A 14,684-nucleotide genomic window follows, 5' to 3' on the forward strand; every position below is an offset into this window, starting at 1 on the left:
ATGTCTAAAAATCCTCCCTGGCTTGTTGGGAACAAAATTTTCCATACACCAGAGTGACACATACCCTGAGACTCTACACGATGGCTGAAGAGGCACCTAACTCACAGGGCTCTAAGGAAAATGTGAGCCCTAAACCCTTTCGCTCTGTGTCGTAAAAATCTACTGTCCTTTATTCTGTTTACCTTTATTTCTAACCTATGAGAGAAAAGTAGAATGGAACAGACTGGGTAATCTATTCTAAGAAAAGCTTGAATGTTTTAAACACAAAAAAGAGAAGAACTGAAATTTGAATGCAGAAAAGATACAATTAAACACATTTGCAATCTTGGCAAGTACATGAAGAGGAGTGTAAAGGGAATTCGACTGTGTGGGAGTCAAGCTGGGTCCAAAGAAAACAGGAACGGGAATGTTTCAAGATGGGATCTGAAGAGATACAGTGAGTCACAAAGTGAAGACCAGAAAGGAGAACAGAAAACACTGGAAGAAAAAGTCATTCCACTAAAAAACAACAACAAAACCTCACCGTAACTAGCAGTGAGGAAGTTTAATGACTCTGCATACTGGGTATATTCTGGATCCCTTCAGTAGAAATGTCATTTAAACTAAGACTGAAGAAAAGCAAAAAAGGAGAAACAGTGGTTTGTCTCTTTGTCCAATATAGTGTTGCTCATGTGGAGGGAGAGAATGGGGAATGTGGGAAGGGTTGAGGAATTCCAATAAGAAGGTTATCACCCACAAAGAATGCCAGAGACAGGTTTTTATTCCACAAGAGATTAAGTCATTATTCTTAACCCAAGAGGTAATGGATTGTCTTTCTGGTGCTTACTAGTATAATCCCTAAGCAGAAAATAATTTTCTAATGTGAAGTAGGGGAGCAGGAGATAACATAGAAAGGATAAAAATCCCTCAAATTAAAAACAAAAAGGGCATCGACATGATTTGTGGTTTCAAAAAAACTTTTTTGGGGGAATAAAACAATGCTGACTCTGCAGATGAAGCTGACATTACAGATACATTATAGTTACTGCCTACATACTATTCTTACTGGAAATGCAGCAGTGTAGGAAGCCACAAACATCTAAATAGTCATTTCTCTCTCTTTCTTGTCAGTTGCTTCAAGTCACAAATGCAGTTTCAATTCAACAAATCAAAGTGTCACCTGTTTACAATCTCCACTTTCAAATCTTTCACCAAAATTAGTGAGCAATACATGCTAATTTAATAAACAGAGAAAATTTTTAAAAACTAAATAGAGTCACTTTGAGAGAAGTATAGTTTATTGATTACAGAAAATATCATTTATATTTTGTCGCCAATGCAGACTTCTGTTAGTATGTCTATCTGATAAGCTTCAGGGACAATAGTTGTATTGAATATTGAAAGGAAGTTGTTATGATCAGATTGCTTCCTGTGGTGAACAAAGGGCTTTTGCTGACATAGCAGCTTCATGGTTGCACACACAACCTGTAATATCCCTCTTTTTTTTTTTTTTCACTATTTCAACAGGAAACAAAATCTTCAGACTTGCTTCCAAAGGAGAAGTTTGAAATGGAAGGGAGAAAGAGAGGAAGGGAGGGAAGGCAAGAAGGAAAGAAGAGAGGAAGGAAGAAAACAATGGCATGGCCATATTTCTGTGGGTTTTTTTCTACTACAAAATTTTAAGATATTGGATAATAAAGGAGCCAAATAGTGTCACATGGCTCATGTGTGTATCAACAAGGCCCATGTGTGTATCAACATAAGGCTAAGAACGCATGACAAGGCATGGATGGCCAAGGAGTCAGGGTTTTGAAGTGAGTGCAAGGACTTGTTTACATGAAAATGTTCAAAGGTAGAATCAATGTATCAGGTTAAAGGGTTGAGTCTGAAGAATGAGTGCATGAAAAAATGTGATACTTTATCTTTTTTGTCATTCCTTTCTTTCCCCTCATCCGTGGCGAGGAGAGGATCTTTGGTAAGACAGAATTAAGAGGGCATTTTAGTGAGGATGGGAGAAGCCTGAGGCAGGTGTGCTCTCTTCTGAGAACTTTCTCAAAAACCCACACCGTTTCCATGGTGGTGAAGACGGTGATAAAAAGACCTCAGAAGAAATACTAAAATAGCTTCTGAGGTTGCTTTCCAATGGCACGATGCAGGAAATGGAAAAGAAAAGGGGCATGTATTGATAGCATTGTCTTTAAATGAACAGTATACATGCGTATTGTATTTTTCATGGTGGGCAAATAGTGGGACTTCGGGGAGAAGGACTGAGAGAAGTCCAGAAGCAGCATAAAGATCTTAATGGACAGGAAGGAGAAGAGAGGTGTTAATGGGAAGAAGGAATACATTTTAGCACTTTAAATACTTGTGTGACTTCAACTCTGCCCAGGGACATTTTGTCTTAGTGCCTAAGTATATCCAAGTAGAATAAGCACGAATCTCACATTTTAAAAAATTAGCCATGCATTAGACATACCTATCATTCTTCCTGATATTGTTAAAGCAAACCACGGAACAACAGTGGCTACATAATTTTCAGGGCTCACTCCAAAATAAAAATGCAGGGCTCCTTGTTCAAAAATTACTACGGCCAGGTGCAGTGGCTCACGCCTGTAATCCCAGCACTTTGGGAGGCCGAGGCAGGCGGATTGCCTGAGCTCAGGAGTTCAAGACCAGCCTGGACAACAAAAAGTTTAGCCGGGCACGGTGGAGGGTGCCTATAGTTCCAGCTACTCGGGAGGCTGAGGCAGGAGAATCGTTTGAACCTGCGAGGCGGAGGCTGCAGTAAGCCGAGATGGCGCCATGCACTCCAGCTTGGGCAACAGAGCAAGACTCTGTCTCCAAAAATAAAAAATAAAAATAAAAAATTACTAAGAATTTCAGGGTGGCGGCTGGGCGCGGGGGATCATGCCTGTAATCCCAGCACTTTGGGAGGCTAAGACGGGCAGATCACCTGAGGTTAGGAGCTCGAGACAAGACTGGAGAACATGGCGAAACCCCATCTCCATCAAAAATACAAAAAAAAAAAAAAAATTAGCAGGTCATAGTGGCGTGTGCCTGTAATCCCAGCTACTCAGGAAGCTGAGGCCGGAGAATCGCTTGAACCCGGGAAGCGGAGGTTGCAGTGCGCCGAGATCGCGCCATTACATTCCAGCCTGGGGTACAAGAGCGAAACTCCAAAAAAAAGGAGGGGAAGGGGAAGGGGAAGGGGAAGGAGAACGAAGAATTTCAAGGTGGCAAAAATGACATTAAACCAAGTAAGGGGCCCTTCTGAGTATAGGTCCTATGTGACTGCACAAGTCATATGCCCATGAAGCTAGCCCTACTTTAAAATTAAGATCAGATTTGAAAGGGTTTCACGCAGTGTTTGGAGGGGGAAATCCCAGATGTAAACTCTCACTGTGAAAGTTCAAAAGGGTTTGGGCGCGGTGGCTCACACCTGTAATCCCAACACTTTCAGAGGCCGGGGAGGGCGGATCACGAGATCAGGAGATCAAGACCATCCTGGCTAACACGGTGAAACCCCGTCTCTACTAAAAATACAAAAAATTAGCCGGACGTGGTGGCGGGCACCTGTAGTCCCAGCTACTCGGGAGGCTGAGGCAGGAGAATGGCGTGAACCCAGGAGGCAGAGCTTGCAATAAGCCGAGATCATGCCGCTGCACTCCAGCCTGGGCAACAGAGCGAGACTCCGTCTCAAAAAAAAATAAAAATGAAATTAAAATTAAAATTAAAAAAGTTCAAAAGGGAGAGGCTGATTATTGAAGTCAGAAGACTAGTTATCCTCTACTTTTCTAGTAGTGCTAGTAGATACTGATATGGTTTGCATCTCTGTCCCCACTAAATTTCATGTTGAATTGTAATCTCCAGGGCTGGAGGTGGGGTCTGGTGGGAGGTGACTGGATCATTGGGGTAGTTTCTAATGGTTTATCACCATCCTCCTAGTGCTATTCTTGTAATAGAGTTCTCACAAGATCTGGTTGTTTAAAAGTGTGTAGCACGTCCTCTCTCTCTCTCTTTCTCTTCCAACTGCTCCAGCCATGTAAGACATGCTTGCTTCCCCGTTGCCTTCCACCACGATTGGAAGTTTCCTGAGGCCTCCCTAGAAGCCATCATGCTTCCTGTATAGCCCATGGAACCATGAGCTAATTAAACTTCTTTTCTTTATAAATTACCCTGTCTCAGGTGCTTCCTCATAGCAGTGTGAGAACAGACTAATACAGGTACTCTCAGTATCACTCTGACCCTAATGATTTTGAGAGTCCACTAGACCACAACTTGCAGACTATGAACAATGAGACAGCTTAGAAGGACATCTCATATAGTTCTCTGATATGGAAAGGCTAAAAAACACATTCTGAATAGATTTGGTTCCTTTAAAATGCCTTTATATTTTTGTAATACTGTGAGGCCCAACTAAATATATGTTTTCACTGTTATGATTTAGTGATTTCCATTCTAGAGCAAAATGAAAATATTACTGATAATTCACTGTTTATTTCATGGAATACTAAAATACCAATATTAATGCAGTATTTTAATTTTAAAAGGCCAGTAAAAATATTTAATATATGTAAAATATAAAAGCTTATAAATATATTATTAAACATCAAATAAAAATAAAAACTGTAATTTTAACCATATCTTACCATTGTGATAGAAATTATCCAAAGTTTCAATTATTAAAAATAAAGTATTCAAAATACAATCCGGCATCACTTAATGACAGGGATATATCCTTCCAAATGCATTGTTAAACAATTTGTCCTTGTCTGAACATCATAGAGTACTTACACAAATCCAAATGGTGTAACCCACTATACACCTAGGCTGTATGGTATAGTCCATTGCTCCTACACTACAAACCTGTACAGTATGTTAACTGAATATGGTACAGAATTGTTACACAATGGTAAGTAGTTGTGTATCTAAACATAGAAAAGATACAGTAAAAACACCACATAAAAAGATAAGAAAGGGTATACCTGTATTGGGCACTTACCATGAATGGAGCTTATAGGACTGGAAGTTGCTCTGAGTGAGTCAGTAAGTGAGTGGTGAGTAAATGTGAAGGCCTAGGGCATTACTGTACACTACTGTAGACTTTATAAACACTTAGGCTGTTTATTGAAACAAAATAATTTCCCTAAACATACTTTCCCATTAATGAAGAGCATGTTAGGCCAGGCACGGTGGCTCACGCCTTTAATCTCAACACTTTAGGAGGCCAAGGTGTGAGGCTCACTTGAGTTCAGAAGTTTGAGGTTATAGTGAGCTATGATTGTGCTATTGTACTCCAGCCTGGGTGACAGCTCAAGGCCCTGTTTCTAAGAATAAACAACAACAAAAAAATAAGGGATGAAAGGAAAGGAGAAAGACAACATAAGTCACATTATACCTTAAAAGTCAGGTTTCTAGGAATTTTTCAGGGCAGAAAATAAGTCTTACAAGTGATTTATAAGTTGTTATGTATCGATACATTTTAAGGATAGCTTTCAAGTAACCATGACTTCCAGGTGTATAGATTTACCATCTGCTTCAAAGACAAGAAACTTCTCCATGCAAATTTATATTAAGAGACGTCTTACTCTCAGACCTTCAGGGCCTATACCCAAGAGTGAACTACTTCATTCAGGACATGGAAACACATACATATAGAACTACTAGCCATACTCCCTGAGAACTCTGGATCTCACAGGGAGATTCAATGGCCTTAAAGTATGACAATGAACAGTTGTATTTTGTTGGTGTGCTAGATCCACAGGGCTAATTTGGCATTCAGTTTGCAACAGAATTAAAAAGCTGCAGCAGCACCATTATATTAATCAGGATAGGCTAAGCAGAGCTTCAGAAAAAAAAACAAAAAACAAAAAAAAACTCCAGGCCAGGCACAGTGGCTCATGCCTGTAATCCCAGCACTTTGGGAGGTTGAGGAGGGCAGATCACTTGAGGTTAAGAGTTCGAGACCAGCCTGGGCAACATGTTGAAACGCCATCTCTACTAAAAATACAAAATTTAGTCAGGTGTGGTGGTGCATGCCTGAAATCCCAGCTACTCAGGAGGCTGAGGCACGAGAATCACTTGAACCTGGGAGGCAGAGGTTGCCGTAAGCCAAGATCATGCTATTGCACCTCAGCCTGGGCAACACAACAAGACTCTGTCTCAAAACAAATAAAAAGTAAATACAAAACACACACACACAAAAAACCTCCAAATGTCATGGGCTTAACCAAAATTTAATTCTTGTTCACATAAAGTCCCTTGAGGCTCATAGTCCTCTGTGCGTTGGTCCACCTTCTAGGCTACTTTGGTATTATGGCACCTCCTCATCAGCACATGTTTCCACAAGAACCCTGGCAGGGGAAGAATAGGCTGGGTAAGTAAACATTGGTAATAAATGCATTCTTCTGAAAGTGACATACATCACTTGGGCACACATTTCATGAGCTAAAGCTAGTCTAACTACAAGGAGACAGATAAGTAAAATCCTCTTGTTTGCCTGAAAATAGAGAAGAACCCTATGAACACAATAATGCCACCCATAGTGCATTACAGACATCCAGATTTGTGGCAATTTGTATAGTCTGACCTCACTCTTCTAATATTTATAGTAAAAAGGATGGGTAGTTAAACCAAACTGCGTATGTATATGTGTTAGCCCCTTAAATGAAACTACTTCATTTACATTACTTTAAAGAAATGTGTTTTCTACTATTTAATGATCACATCATATATGCTGAATGCAGTAACGTCAAGTTTTTAAATTTTGTTTTGCTTTTTGCCTATGAATTTTCTAACTAGGCAAAATGAGATGAAAGAATTTTGGCTGTGATTTTAGAAACTACTTTTACTCGATGCATAATTTTAACTAATCATAACTAGTGAGTAAAATTTTGTCAGGATCATTCCTGATTTTGAATTTTCATTAAAGCTGATAAAGTATACTCTTCAAAGAATAACATGAGTTTCCTTCCTTGCTTGCTTTCTTGCTCTCTTGTTCTCTTTCTCTTTCTCTCTTTCTCTCTTTCTTTCTTTTCGAGATGGAGTCTTGCTCTATTGCCCAGATTGGAGTGCAGTACTGAGATCTTGGGTCATGCAACCTCCGCCTCCCAGGTTCAAGTGATTCTCCTGCCTCAACCTCTCCAGTAGCTGGGATCACAGGAGTGCACCATCACACCTGGCTAATTTTTGTATTTTTAGTAGAGACAAGGCTTCCCCATGTTGGCCAGGCTGGTCTCGAACACCTGACCTCAAGTGATCCACCTGCCTCAGCCTCCCAAAGCGCTGGGATTACAGACGTAAGCCACCGCACCCAGTCATGAGTTTTCTTTTTTGTAAATATTTTCTTGCAACTATTTGTTGCCATGACAGTCTGAACCCGAATTTTGTTTTCATAGGATTAAAGGTAGATATTTATTTCTGATTTTTTTCATTAGAGAATGCCTATTATTAAAAATAATTTGAATGGATTAAATTATATTTTAAAAAGAAACAAAGATGAGAAAATGAAAAATATAAAAGGGGGCCAGTTAAGAGAGGGAGAAAGAGGTAACTCTTGCCTGTAATCCCAGCACTTTGGGAGGCCAAGGCAGGAGGATCTCTTGAGCTTAGGAATTCAAGAACAGCCTGGGCAACATAGAAAGACCTCATCTTTACAAAAAATAAAAAAAAATTAGTCAGGCGTGGAGGTGCATCCCTGTAGTCTGAGCTACTCAGGAGGCTAAGGTGGGAGGATTGCTCGAGCCTACGAGGTGCAGGCTGCAGTGAGCCAAGATTGCAGCACTGTACTCCAGCCCAGGAACAGAGCAAGACCCTGTCTCAAAGAGAAAAAGGAAGGGAGGGAGGGAGGGAGGGACAAAGGAAGGAAGGAAGGAAGGAGAAAAGAAAAAAAAATAGGAAAGAATATGCAGAACCTACTTGTGGGGAGACAATCCTCTATGGGTCTCTTGCATTTCTGCACATTGTGTGAAAAGAAGTATTAGCTTTTTTTCTGGATTATTTTTTCAAGGATATTTTTATAGAGAACAATTTTGGAAGAAGAGAGTGTTTCTCTTTAGAGCAGAGGGCAGGTTTGTTTGCTGCCCAGTATAATTAAGATAATGTTTCCCTCCAAGGCAAAGTTTAGATAGGTTTGCTTGCAGCTCCCTGATGATTTATTAAGGTTTCCTATGCTCAGGGTCCCTCAGCAGTGATACTAACCCACTGCATGTGCAGCTTTCACGGGGGCTTCCACACATCACATCCATGAGACTTGTGGGGGCATGAACGGTATGAACATGAAGTTCATGCTGCCTGTTGTCATGTGAGTAATTAAGTCCTCCTGACCCAGGAGTCTTCATGTCTTCTGCCGGCATCCATAAAACTGTTGCAGCTTACTTGAAAGCTTTTGGCAACAAAAATAGGATGCTGACAGACATGGCTTTTTGAAAGAGAAAGAATAAGGACGGAGTTAGAATTTATGAGACAACTCCCCACAGAGGTATTTACCCAGTAGTAAATACCTAGTAGTGGTAGGCAAGGGCAGTTAGGAAGAGTGAGGGTCTCCCACTGTTCTACCTGTTCTTAAATGTCTAGAGTCTAAGCAGCAAGAGATTAAGATTGAAATAAATCATCTAAATGGTGTTTTAGTTGTTGTTCACTCTCCTCTGGAAGGGAGGAGAAAGGATCAAGGGCGCCCAAAACTGAGAGAGGGCTTGGATAATCTGAAAACTTTGAAAATTAGTTTTGGTTGTACCAAGAACAGCCTCTGGGTCACTCAAAGTGGAAAGAAAATATGCTTTGCTTACTGACATGAAGCCACTCTCTCCTTACACAGCCCCAGATTCCTCCCACCATTGCTTTTACCCTGATCTCAGCTGCTTAAAAGAGGAAGGTGGGGTCAGGGTCTCCCTGTCCCCAAGGGGGAACAAAAGCTACGTGTGCACTTCCAGGTGTGCTGGGGGAACTTAAGGGAAGTGAAGGACTCAAACTTAGATGCTCTGTTGAATACAGACATCCAAGTCACCCATTCTACCCAGTTATGTGAGGAGAGGAAGTGCTTACATTCAATTTGTAGGATTTGGTCAGGGTTTGGAGTAGCGATGTGATGTTAACATGACCTTGTTTTCCAGGATGTCATCCACCCCTTATTTTCCTTCTACTTCTCTAAGTGCCCCTCAGTTTTCTTTAATGGTTCCATCTCTTCAGACCACTTCTTAAATTAGAATTATTATTATTATTATTATTATTTTTAATTAAGAGACAGTCTTATTATGTTGCCCAGGCCGGCTTCAAACTCTTAGGCTCAAGAGATTCTCTTACCTCAGCCTCCCAAGTACCTAGGATTACAGGCACATTCCACCATGTCCAGTGACAGAAATTCTTAAAAGAAAGAAAGGGGAGGAGAAAGCAGGAAGTGGGAGTAGTCATGGGCCTTTAAAGGGAAAGATTTGAACTGACATGATTAGAGGTGGGCTGAGAGTTTTATATTTTCAAAATGAGGCATGGGTTGAAAATAAATAAGGGACACTCTCTTAAATGCTGATTCTTCCAGGGTTTCATCCTTGGTGGTTCGTTCCACATTTTTAGATATATTGTTTCATTCACATTCTAGAAGCTATTGCTTATAGTTCCCAAGACTGTATCTCCAATTCTAAACTATCTTCAAGTTCCAGACCAGCTTTTTCAAATGCTAGTTAATTTGTCTATCACAAGGGCACTTGAACCTAATACATTTTTTAAAAAAGAAGACTGAAGTAATTATACTCTGAATTATTCCGAACTTTCCCATCAAGGTTAATGGAATCAACGTCCTCAAGTTTCCCAAGTAAAAAATTCATCTGGAGTCCCTCTTACCACCCACACCCAAATTGTGTCAATTTTATTTCAGAAATGTATAAAAAATCTGACCATTCTTCCCTATTTCCTCAACCACTAATTCAGTTCAGGCTCCTACGATTTCTGTCCTAAATTATTGCCACATTGTCCTATCTGGTCCCTCCCCCATCAATCTCTCCTGTAATCCATCTTTTACATTCCTAACATCATTATTTTCTTACCAAGCAAATATGATTACACCCTCCCCTTTATTTAACAATTTCCCCTGATTTTCCACTAGCTGCCCTATAAAAGCCAAGCTCTTTTGTATGGGTACAATGCCCTTCATGATGTAACCCCAATTTAGTGTTCCAATTTCATTTCCTTCCACTCCCCACCACAGCCCTAAGCTCCAAACCACAATGAACTTCTCACATATCGTTTCAAAACTCTATGCCTTTGCACATTTTGTCTTCTTTTCTTCAGATGCCCTTTCTTCCTCTTCGGTATATAACAAATTCTCATTCTGTCTTCAAGACTATCCAAAGTTCATCTTCTCTGTCAAGCCATCCCTAATTTTCCTAGACTTGACAATAGCACTTATTTCTGTGTATTTAATTTGTTTATTCATGTGTTTGCCTTTTCCATTGAACTAAGTTCCTTAAAAGTAGGGATCTGCCGGGCACGGTGGCTCATGCCTGTAATCCCAGCACTCTGGGAGGCCCAGGTGGGTGAATCACGAGGTCAGGAGCTCAAGACCAGCCTGACCAATATGGTAAAACCCTGTCTCTACTAAAAACACAAAAATTAGCCGGGTGTGGTGGTGCGCACCTATAGTCCCAGCTACTCTGGAGGGTGAGGCAGGAGAATCGCTTGAACCCAGGAGGCGGAGGTTGCAGTGAGCCAAGTTCGCACCATTGCACTCCAGCCTGGGTGACAGAGACTCTGTCTTGAAAAAAAGAGAAGTAGGGATCATAGGTTTTTTCTATTTGGGGTGCCTAGCAGAATGTCTTGAATATGGCTGAATAAATGCTTATTGGCTGAATAACTTAATTTCTTATATCAAGTCAAGATTCATTGGATGCTTTAGCCTGAAATAAATTATTGAGCAACCAAATGCTGGTATTCTGCATGTTTTGTATATTGTATAGTATACACATTTTATTATTTGAATCTTTCTTTCCTTGATTACCTTCATTTTGGTTGTTTAAGTAAATATGATGAACTATAGCATAGGAAAGAAAACAACTTTAAATTTGCTCCTTATTAAAAGTTTAAGAAATTGGGTAAAGGAGAATATTGAAACAATTAGCTAAATTAAGGTTGAGGAGCACCTATGATTTGTTCTTGCATCCCTCAGAGTCAGGAAAATAAAGAATGTGACCATTTGATTAGATTTAAATATATTACCATCCACACCATTCCCTCGAACATCAGGAAGCTCATTAATAAAGTGGTTTAATTTGAAGATCCTCAGGAATGACTTTTAGCTGTTAAGATTATAATTTATTTAGAGTATGAATTTCAATGGTTTGAGTCATAACATTTTACAGTCCATTGTATTTTATCTGGTCATTTAATCAAACTGACCAAACACCTTCTGTGCCGTTTCAGAAATAGGTGGGAAATGAGGGGCAATAAACAATTCCTGAAGAAGGATGAGAACAAGTCATGCTAGCAATGTAATATATGTTTTTAATTTAATAGAACCTGTTCTATATCTATAGGTTGATGCAATTTGAGAAAATATGAGTTATCTATATCAGGTACCCTAGTATATCAAGTTTCCTGAGTACAAAGATGTATTCAGAATGTTTTACCCGGGAAGGAGTACATCTCTCCGAATAAAATACATCTTTGTTGAATTTCATTAAATGAAATGCTTTATTTTTTTTTTACAAAATTCTAGATATCGTAATAAGCCTCACTCATTTATTGTTTCACATATGAAAATATAACACACGTGCACCTAAAGGAATAAAAAAATTACCTTTATGTAATATTTAGCACAAATAGAGAAATGTTTTTAGACCATCTTGAGGCAGAGGAACCTGCAAACTAATTGCTGATTCACTCACTGGGGAGAAAACAGTTATTTCTGTCAACTAAAAGAAATAATACATAAAACAAATACCAGAGAAAAGAGAAATATTTTTGTTTCACACAATACAGAGCTGTGATTGCAAAAAGAATTAAATGCTGAGCAAAGAAAAATATGTTTATTTATTCATGGAGCCCTTTCAAGTCTTAGATGAAAAAGGGTAACTAAACCAAATGATAACTTGGAAAATATCTCCTAGAATCTTAAAATCCTTAAAACTTTAAATTTAATAATGTGAAAAATGAGAACCATTTTCATAGCACTGGCAAGAAAACAGGTTCTAAGATGTCCTTACAATTCCATGCTCAGTTTATGTTCTGTCGTAACTTCCCCAAGTTTTATTTTTCTGAGTGGGCTGGGCAGTGAAACCCATAAGATTTGCCCTCTGGGACAGAGCCATTTTAAATACAGTGCTCTTCCTACTCTTCAGACAAGAAAGCAGTGAATCATTCATCTTCTAACCAAAATTAAGCTGGTTAATTCCATGGCTATCAATCTTAACATTTAATGTTTACATTCAAAATTTGGGATAAAAGAAAAATGAGTAAAAAAAAATATGAAGTGGACCATTAGTGAAATTCTAACTGAAGTGAAACTAAATCTTTTGTTAAATGGCAATGGTAAATGTTGTAAAGATATAGTGCTTCCTGTTTTCCAGTCTGTCTTTTTCTTGACCACAACCAGTATAAGATATAATAAAATAACAACCTCCCAAGTTATGTTATTATAGAGTACTTTTACAGCCCAACCCAAGGCAAAATAAACATCAGTAATGAATTGTTCCCATGTACTGACATAAGGAAAGACTGTTGACTGTCACTAAAAACTAGTGTATTTTTATAAAATCTAAGAAAAGTAGAACTCTAAGGCACAACAGTTTCATTGTTAATTTATGTCATCCAAGATTTTGCCCAACTGAGCAATCAATTAGGAAGTAATATATCAAGAATCTTATTGGTTCTAGTTGTAATCATTTATAAATTACTGATAAATTTAATAATATTTTGAAGGGTAAATTGTTCATTTCCTCAGCACTAGATGTTGTATTTAATGACACCAAAATACTGTTTAGTTTCAGCCAAAAATAGGCAATTAATATTTTTTCCTAATATACAGTGTAGAGGTGACTGAATAATAATATTTTCTGTTTTCATATTAGTCAGTTAGCACTCAAGAAACTCAATATGGCATTGGGAGTGCAACAGGAGTCATATTTCTGAAAATGAAATTTCTGTTTTTATATACACTCCTTCTGTTGGCTCCTAAATTTAGGTAGTTTAGAGAAACATACTTTCCCACATTTAGTGCCCTGACTTAGGTAGAAATTAATAATATCTTTATTCTAAACTGAATCATTGCTATATTGATGCTAAATGGTTGCAACAAATTAAATGGTTTATTCTTTTATGTACCCCCAAGAAGCAATTCTAGTCTCAGTTGTTCTTCTGAAACAAACACTTGATTAGTTTACTAAGACATACAGAGGTGAAACAAAAAGTAAATTAAAAATATATATTTTCAATTTTAACTGGCCATAATTTTAATTTTCAAATTAGTGTTCTCTTCTTCTATTAGCCCAGGCTGAAAAATTAAATATAGGATACCTAAATAAAACACATTTATGAACCAATTCATAAATTTAAGTCACAAAAATTCAAGATAGTATATTCTTATTTGATATTTGAGAAATTTTCCATCAATAGACAAGTTTTTATATTCCATCAAATTCAGTGCTAAAGATGAGGCTTTGTACTTAGTGTGCTGTCTTTCATCTTTGGCCTTCGAAACTCTTTATGGGCCTTGATTAATTCTCACCACACCCCTCTGAGGCAGGATGGCATTATTACTCTCTCTTTATAGTTGAGGAAATGGAGACAAAAAGAGATTAGTATGAGATCTGCCCAATGACGTAGAATAAATCAGAGACACATTTAGTGTGAGCTTCCAAATGGCTCACAGATAAACATGTTGTTGGCCTCTTCATTTCTCTCTCCTATCAGTATCAATGTTTCAACATTCTCAACAGAAAATGTTTCTTGTTTAGCAACATTGCTAAGTTGAATTACTTTTTCACTCTGAGAAGTTTATATTGCCTCTGTGAGAATTTATTTTATTGTTTTCTTCTTTGCTACAGAATGAATTTTTGATATAATTTTGACATGTTGCAACTAAATGTACAGGTTGGTACCCGGAAGAAATTAGAGTATGCATTACTTGCAATGAGATATAAAACTTTCAGGAAAAAAAAAAACTTTCCAGAAATGTGTAGCATGCTGTACCAGATCATTTATGGGGACATTTTAGGGTCCACGGAGGCCATTCACCTAGAAATCTTGATGGTAATATTATTATGATACCACTTCATGAAGTGACTCATGATGACTTGTTCAGGCTTGTGTTCTTTGTGAACTGAAGACCTGCTATAAACCCAGTTACAACTAGTTTCTCTGTTATTGCATTATACCTCATGTTAATGGCTAAAGTAAACCTGCATATTTTTTTCTATTAGAATTCAATGGCAAATGTCTGCTACTGAAGCAAAATGAAAAATAAGAAACACTGTTTTTCCTTTTCTTGTTGAGACATCCACAAAAATTTATGTTTAGGTTTAACCAAATACAATGGTTTTGCTGTTCTATCCCTTACGTGACTAGTAACTTTTTTGGAGGAGATAAGGCTATCTTTCAAAAAATATATATAAAAATCCCATAACTTTAAAAATTATGTTTAATTTGCCTTGTCTTAGTGAAAATGCCATTGGGAGATATCTCTGTTTTAAGATTTATTGCAAGCTTGGATTCCTTATGCT

The 14,684-nt window shown here is 38.2% G+C and overlaps 1 protein-coding gene across 1 annotated transcript in view; it reads right to left on the minus strand.

Moving 5' to 3' along the window:
- Positions 1 to 6,196: 6,196 nt before the first annotated feature.
- Positions 6,197 to 14,684, minus strand: part of LOC110743372 (single-stranded DNA-binding protein homolog sam-10-like) — a 43,189-nt gene continuing 34,701 nt past the window's right edge. The window contains exon 4 of the mRNA XM_021939063.1: positions 6,197 to 6,332. The gene's annotated coding sequence lies outside the window, so the exon portion shown is untranslated. The remainder of the gene's footprint in view (positions 6,333 to 14,684) is intronic.

This window comes from Papio anubis, chromosome 3, assembly GCF_008728515.1.
Source record: "Papio anubis isolate 15944 chromosome 3, Panubis1.0, whole genome shotgun sequence".
Taxonomy (NCBI): Eukaryota; Metazoa; Chordata; class Mammalia; order Primates; family Cercopithecidae; genus Papio; species Papio anubis.